The sequence below is a fragment of the Bos javanicus genome, chromosome 5, assembly GCF_032452875.1.
Source record: "Bos javanicus breed banteng chromosome 5, ARS-OSU_banteng_1.0, whole genome shotgun sequence".
In the NCBI taxonomy this organism is placed as follows: Eukaryota; Metazoa; Chordata; class Mammalia; order Artiodactyla; family Bovidae; genus Bos; species Bos javanicus.
This window is the reverse complement of record NC_083872.1, coordinates 45645513-45654109: the sequence shown is the minus strand read 5'-3', so window position 1 is coordinate 45654109 and position 8597 is coordinate 45645513.

Sequence of the window (8597 nt, the reverse complement as noted above, 5' to 3'; positions counted from 1 at the left end):
GGCTAACATGCCTTCTTAAGCATTAAGGACATGACAAGCCACTGAAGAATTTAGATAGAGACAGTTAGGAGGGGCAAGGGATCCTAGTGAAAAGAAGCTGTGGTTCTGAGGTCTACAGAAAAGCAGGAAGGAAATGTATAAGCATATTAATGATGTTAAAGTCCATCTAAAAAAGGCAAAAGGATATAATTTAAACAGAAAAAAGAAATGGACAGAATCAGCTAGAGCAGGAAGGCATTGAGAGATAAATGTCCTTAGGAGGCTGCTTCTGTCACTGTTCAACTTTTATCAGACTTTTACCAATTTTCATTGGAATTACACTGAGTAGTTACTTTCTCATATACATTTACCTTCTATCAAAATAATCTACTCCCGCTGATATACACTCAAGTAGGACTTGGACTCTTTTATATATATATTTTTTAAGCTGGGTGAAGGATCTACCAGAATTGTCTTTTGATAGTTTTTCCCTATTGAAACCACCTTTCATTGCTTTATTACTATAGCAGCGTGGCTGGATGGAGAGACCATGAGCCGCTGGGAAAGAGTCTGGGGCTTCGATTCTGACCCTGTTTCAGACTGACGCCATAGTCCCATATTTTTTACTTAGCCTCTCTCAATCTGTTTCTTAACCTGAAGACAGGGATAAAAATATCCAACTCAAAGGATTTTTTTAAAGGACCAAATGAGATAAGTTCTAGTATGGAGTATATTCACTTATCTAGATTTTGAGATAAATAAATAGTTTTTGATCCATCTTCCATATTTTTCGACATAATGTAAATACGTGAAAGGAAGATCCTTATTTTCTCAGTCTAGCATTTGTAGATAAATATGTGTGATATCAAAGCTATAGGATTTTGCCACAGTTATCTACCAAAAGTCATATTATTTTTACAGAAGTTGAAAGATGAAAAAAAAAAAAAGGCACATCACAAAAGAAAAACACAAATGGTTATCCACTCGACAAAAGGAAGAGAGCTATTAGAGATTGAGAGATTTAAGATAATATTCAACATTTAAGATAATATTCAATTAAATATTATGTTTGAACTTGCTTGGATGACAAATGGAACAAATCAACAGTAAGGAGCCATCGTCAATACAATCAGAAAATTTTAAATTTAGCCTGGGGACTCATATTTTGTTAAGGAATCTTTTAAAAGTTTATTAGGTATGATAATGACATTGCGGTTATATTTTTTAAATGTTCCTATCTGTGGGAAATACATACTAAATTATTTATAGGATTTTCCTTAAACTACTCCAACCAGAAAAAAAAAGAGGGGACAGATGAAACAAGAGTGGCAAAAATTAGGACAAATGTTGGAATTGAAGGATGTGTACATGGAGGCTCATTAATTCTTCTATGTGTAACTGAAATTTTCCATTATAAAAAGTTTTTTTTTTAATTAAGACCACTTTTAGTGAATGGATGGAAGGAAGGGCAAAAATACATAACTGAACCAGACAATGAAAATGGAGAAAAGTGGTCATATTTTAGTGGTTTAGGAAGTACAGCTGATCCTTGAACAACATGGGTTTGAACTGTGCTGAGCCACTTATATATAGATATTTTTCCAAGAGTAAAAACAACAGCTCTGTAGTACCTAAGTTTGGGTGAATCTGCCCATGAGGAACTGAGAATCTAGAGGACCCTCCCAACTCATAAGGAGATCCAACTACAAATTACACTCAGATTTTGGACTGAGTGGAGGGTCAGTGGCTCTAACCCCCATATTATTCAAAGGTCAACTGTAAAATCAACAGGACTTGGTGAAGAATTTGATATGTGGAGTAAGGCAAAGGGAAGTGATAGTTCTCAGTTGTAGGGAGTTGATACCATTTGTTGATAGGGGGATTCCTGGAGGAAGAGAATATTTGGGGAGGTCAGCCAAGGAAAGGTTTCCTGAAGGCAACTGGTTCTATGCATGTGGAGCTCAGCAAAGAAGTTTGAACTGCAGATATAGATCTATAAGCCACTGGCACTTAAGTGGCATACAAAGCCATAGGAAAGACTAGAAGTGCCCAGAAGAAAGTATCCAAGAAGAAAAGGCCCGGGATCAAGCCCTGGGGACTCCAACCCTTAAAGGTCAGGAGGAAGAAGGGATAGCAATAGCAAGGGGAAGATGAGAAAGCTGGAGAGAAAAAACCATGAGAATAAGGTGCCATGAAAATTAAGGGAAAAGTGTTATAAATGCTGATTAGTACTAGTTGAAATAGTACTTTTGGAACTGTGTTTTTCAGTGTCAATGGATTAAAACAGGCTTTTTTTTTTTTTTTTAACCTTTCCTAATAATCCAGTCATATTTTAAGGTAGCCACACTATAAACTTTATAGCACTGTTTCCATTCCATAAATATTTTCAAGTTACAAACTGTTGACGTGAAGAAAGTTTAGAACACAACCAATCCTTCACTGAGGACTGTCACATTGTTCAGTCACTAAGTCATGTCCGACTGTCATAAAAAAAGCAAAAGGAAAGTTTAACAAGCATTTGTTGAACTCTTACTATGTTTGTACAAAGTTTTATTGTGCCAGAGGATGCAGTATGAACCAACATTTATTGAGACTCTTTTCATGATGACGTAGCCAACATTTATAGAGTGCTTAGTTTGTGGTGGGTACTATTCTATTTGCACTGTTAACTCTTTTAATCCTCACAATAAAACCATAACATAGGTTCTATTGGTGTACTCCTTTTACAAATGAGAAAACAGGAACCAGAAATAAGTTCCCTAAGATGAATGGAGACTCCATTTGAACTTGTAATCTGATGCCAGCGCCAATCCCCTTAATTGTTACTCTATATTACTTCCATTTTTATACAGGATCCCTTATTTTAAAATATCAAAACTATATTTTAAATACTTTTATGTACATTTTAAAGATTACTAATAAGAAACTCTGAAAGGTTAAATAACTACCAGAGGTCACAAATCCACTTCGATCAGCTTGGAGAATCCAACCAAGATTGGCAAGATGTCCCCTCAAACTACATTTTTATTTCTAATATGTGATGCCAAGCAGTTTGGTAAGTACAAAGAAGTGTAAGATATGTTTGGGTTCTCAGGACGGAGAGAAGACAAAAGCAATTTAAGTAAGGCAATGTTTGAAAAGTACCAAATGAGTGTTAAAAACAATATTTATTAAGGAAATTCAAAGAAGCAAGAAACCACAAGGTCTTAAACGATGACTAAGATTTAGAAAATTACAAAAGAGACAGAAGAGATTTTCTGGCTGAAAGAACAGCCTTAATAAAGGAATAACAGGACAGTATGGTGCCAAATGAAGGTAGGTAAACTAAGATATACATTTCAACTCTACCCACATTTTTATATATAGCCTTGGTCACTTAGCCTTTCTAAGCTTTGGCCTTCTCATCTGTATAATGGATTATTTAAACCAACCTCCTGGAATTGGTCATCATTACTTAAGTCTGTGATTCATACACCGGACTTGGGAGTGATTGAGAATACAAGCCAGGACTGTCATAATGATAGTCTGAGAGGACACCTAACTATTGGATATCTTTGGCATACTTTTATTAGATGCTTGATTTGGAGAACACCCAGATTCTGAAAGTACTTTTATGTGGTTTTTGAAGATTTTCTTAATTTAAGCTTCTTTTGAAAGTTTCACAACAGGGGGAATTTTGTGAAGCTGGTTCTTCCAGTGGTTTTCTGCTTCAACATTCATTTACATGATGGCTCTGGGAATGTAATTTTCATTTGTATGGTTTTTCTCAGCTATAGCTTAAGAAAGGGGAAAAAAATGAAGTATAATCTGTTCCTTACACTATAGACATTATCAATGACAAAATTATAGAGCTGTTAAGAGTTATTTGACGTGGTGTAGGCAGACCTGGTGGTCGAGCCTACAACTACTGAAATAGAGTACAGACAGAATTTGAAACATATCTTGAGACAAATAAGCAGTTATAGCTATTACACAGAATAGAAACCATGCCAAACTGCCTCATTTTTCTTATATATAAGTATGAGCTTTCCTCAAATCAGAAATCTTAGAGAAACACAAACTACCCTATGAGAGTATGAGTCCTAAGTTGTTTTCCTATAATAGCAATGGTCTAATATGCTTGCCTGTTCTCTCACATGATTAAATGCTAGAATTTCTAAAATAACTGCATAGAGTTTGAAACACAATCATGAACCAAGAAAACAGAACAAAACTAACCTGGGATTTAAGTCATTGTTTTTCCTCTATTGTATCAACAAACAGCCTTCTTATCCTTCTCAACCTCCAACTCCAGCTATGCAGGGTGTTGCAAAGAAACAGAACTACATTTATATAATCATATATTACACACACATACACACACACACGTACACACTTACACAATAGAAAAACTTATAACAAAGTGTCTTGAAAGGATCAGATTTTAATATTATCCATTTGTGAATGAAATAATATAATAATATTTAACGATTCTCAATGCTACTGATAACCATGCTTAATTGGAAGTTAAACAGCATGACTCTTGTTAATGTGAATAATCATTAATTGTTAATTAGCAAAGTTGTAAATGTGAAGGTTCTTTAAAATCTAATTTTGCATTTGCAATAAGACCTTTACTTATGTGGACCGTTGAAATGAAACTAATGAGGTATAAACGGTATTTGAAGTACAACATTTAAGAGAGCAAGTACATAGAAAATCAGAAATATAATATCAGGTTAAGTACAGCAAGAATTATGGGTGAGCACACTATTAATACTGTTCATACTGTTCGTGGGGTTCTCAAGGCAAGAATACTGAAGTGGTTTGCCATTCCCTTCTCCAGTGGACCACATTCTATCAGACCTTTCTCTCCACCATGACCTGCCTGTCTTGGGTGGCCCCACAGGGCATGGCTTAGTTTCATTGAGTTAGAAAAGGCTGTGGTCCAATCACTGCAGCCATGAAATTAAAACACGCTTACTCCTTGGAAGGAAAGTTATGACCAACCTAGATAGCGTATTGAAAAGCAGAGACATTACTTTGCCAACAAAGGTCCATCTAGTCAAGGCTATGGTTTTTCCAGTGGTCATGTATGGATGTGAGAGTTGGACTGTGAAGAAAGCTGAGCACCGAAGAATTGATGCTTTTGAACTGTGGTGTTGGAGAAGACTCTTGAGATCCAAGGAGATCCAACCAGTCCATTCTAAAGGAGATCAGCCCTGGGATTTCTTTGGAAGGAATGATGCTAAAGCTGAAACTCCAATACTTTGGCTACCTCATGTGAAGAGCTGACTCATTGGAAAAGACTCTGATGCTGGGAGGGATTGAGGGCAGGAGGAAAAGGGGACGACAGAGGATGAGATGGCTGGATGGCATCACCGACTCGATGGCCGTGAGTTTGAGTGAACTCTGGGAGATGGTGATGGACAGGGAGGCCTGGCGTGCTGCGATTCACGGGGTCGAAAAGAGTCGGACACGACTGAGCGACTGAACTGAACTGAACTCACACTATTAATTCACTTACCCTAAAAAGGGGAAAACTAATTTTGAGCTTTTTCTTCTAGTCCCAGGAGCTAAGATATGGTTATTTTCTCTATCTTACAACAGTTTTGTAAGGCAGAGGTTATATATCCCCATGTTGCAGATGAGAAAACTATGCCTTGATAGAATTAAGGAATTTGCCCAAGACTAGGCAGCTAATTTGGAGAAGGCAATGGCACCCCACTCCAGTACTCTTGCCTGGAAAATCCATGGAAGGAGGAGCCTGGAAGGCTGCAGTCCATGGGGTTACTGAGGGTCAGACACGAGTGAATGACTTCACTTTCACTTTTCACTTCCATGCATTGGAGAAGGAAATGGCAACCCACTCCAGTGTTTTTGCCTTGAGAATCCCAGGGACAGGGGAGCCTGGTGGGCTGCTGTCTATGGGGTCGCACAGAGTCGGACACGACTGAGGCAACTTAGCAGCAGCAGCAGCATGCAGCTAGTTGGCTTCCCAGATGGCACAGTGGTAAAGAATCTACCTGCCATAGCAAGAGATGCAAGAGATGTGGTTCAATCCCTGGGTTAGGAAGATCCCTTGGAGCAGGAAACGGTAACCAACTCCAGTATTCTTGCCTGGAAAATTCCATGGACAGAGAAGCCTGGCGGGCTATAGTCCATAGGGTCACAAAGATTCAGACATGACTGAAAGATTGAACACCACCATCACATGCAGCTAGTAAGGGGTGGAGCTGAACTCTGACTCTGGTGTTCTCCACTATTCCACAGTACTTAAGGAACAGAAAATCTAACACTGTCTATTAGAGGAAAACCACCATGCCAAACATGAGAAATATATATCCTTATCTTATAGACTATCTCCTAGTACCAGTAAGACCCACTAGATGATTTGAGGGACCTAGAGCAAAATAACAACGCAGACCTCTTTGTTCAAATATCATTAAAAATTTCAAGATGGTGACATCAGAGCTCACTGAAACAATTATGGGGACTTTCTAAGCATAGAGCCCTATCACATGCCCACAAAGCTGGCCCTGAGTACAGCCGGGCAAACAATGGCAGCCCACCGCCTGTTTTTGTTACAGCCATGAGCTAAGAATAATTTTCACATGTTTAATGATTCTTTTAAAAAGAAAAATATTTGAATTATATGAAATTCAAATTAGTATCCATAAATAAAGTTTTATTAGAAATAGTCACACTCATTCTTTATGTATCCTATGGCTGTTTGCACAACAAAGGCAGAGTTGAGTAGCTGTAAATCTGGCCCACAAAACCTTAAATATTTTCTATCTGGCTTTATATAAAAAGTTTGTAAGCCACTGCCCTAGTAGGAAGGTAGAAAATAAGTGACAAGAAAAGGGAGCAGTAGTGTTACGGGGATTCAGTAGAGAAGAGACCACATTAAATTGGAACTATCAGAAAAGATGCTCTTTCTTGGAGAAAGTGAATGGACCTTGAATGAAGGGCAGAGGTAGGAAGGGGCATTCCAGACAGAGGAAATCACCTCTGCACACCGGAGAGGTGGGGAAGCACTATGTCTGGGCAAGATGAGAAGTCTACTCTGACTGTAAGCCATTTTTAAGTGGAAGGGAAAAATAAGATACAAGGATTTTAATTTTAGTAGGGCAGGGGAGTAACTGAATACTCTTAGGAAGAGAGTGGCTTGCTTAGTAAGCTTTAAGGTAATATCTGGCAACAATGTGTAGAATGGATGACAGTAGGAACAGATACAAGGCCACAGGCAAGGTAGGAAGGTGCCCCCGAAGTCCAACAGTGGAGAAGAAATGCCAAGCAAACAGCACAGTCTCAGGAGAAATGAATTACTATCTGATAGACCTGCCAATTGACTGATGGCTTCAGGAAAGGCAGAAAAAGGAGTATCAGGATTTAAGACTGATAATGTAGTCTAATTTAAATTAGACAATTTAGGGTAATTTAAAAGATGATATAATTAACAAAGAAGAAACTGGTTTGGTGACAAAGGTGATGAGTTCAGTTTGCACACATGACCTGTTAAAGTTGCCAGTGGAATATCGTGGTGAAGTTTTTAAGGTGACAGGAGCTTTCAAGAACTCAAACCCAAAAATGAATTCAGTGCTTAAAAGATCTTTGCCTGGAAAATCCCATGGACAGAGAAGCCTAGTGGACTACAGTCCATGGGGTCGCAAAGAGTCGGACACGACTGAAGTGACTGAGCATACATGCATGCTTAAAAGATGTACAGTCTGGCATTCTCCGCATAGAGATAATAGCCTAATACGAGTGGAATGATTTCCAGTTTAACAGAAGAAAACAAATGTTTTTCTTTTCTTACAAATATATTTTAATTAAACTAGTTTACATATTCTCTCAAACTCGAAATAATTCTAGTTCCAATCTTCTAAAACCTACTCTTTCTGAGGAAAAAAGAAAATCACTTGCCCAAAGGTCAAAGAGTTTAAAGAGAGAGAGAGAAAGGGAAAAACAGTATAGCCAAGTAACATTGCTCCCATGAACTCAGTTTCAGGAAAGGTCAATAAATTTAAGTTTATTGGAGATTCATTCATTCAGAATTTACAATAATTCCTACAGACTGCTCTGACACTTGCCTTTGAAATCTCCATTTTAAAAGGGTTTTCTAAGGAAACAAATTACCAAAATACGTAACATATTCAATCAACCTAAATCATGAAAAATCTAGAAAGCACTTACATACAAAAAAACTAAGGATAATTATAGTTCATTCTTATCTATTCCTTTAACTTAGTTTTCAATTACTATATTCTTAAAAAGAGTAAAAGTAATCATATTTTTGCTAATCTTCCAAATTTACAAAAATTCATAAAAATTTATTTCAAGAATGCTTTATAACAGGGTCCAGTTAAACTATGGACTAAGCAAAAATAAATCTTTAATGACCTCCCAATCCCAACTTTTCCCTGCACTTTGCTGTTTGAATACTTTTGTCCACCAAAACTCAATTTCATAAAAGCTAACATCTTGTATAAAGGGTAGTTGTATTTTAATCTTTTCTCTAATTGTGGTAAATTCCACTGTTAAGTCCCCACCCTTTTTGAAACAAGGCATTTTGGAACAGAAAGTGCTTTCTGTTGCCCAGTAGTCACATCACAAAGACCCCTATGGGTAATTCT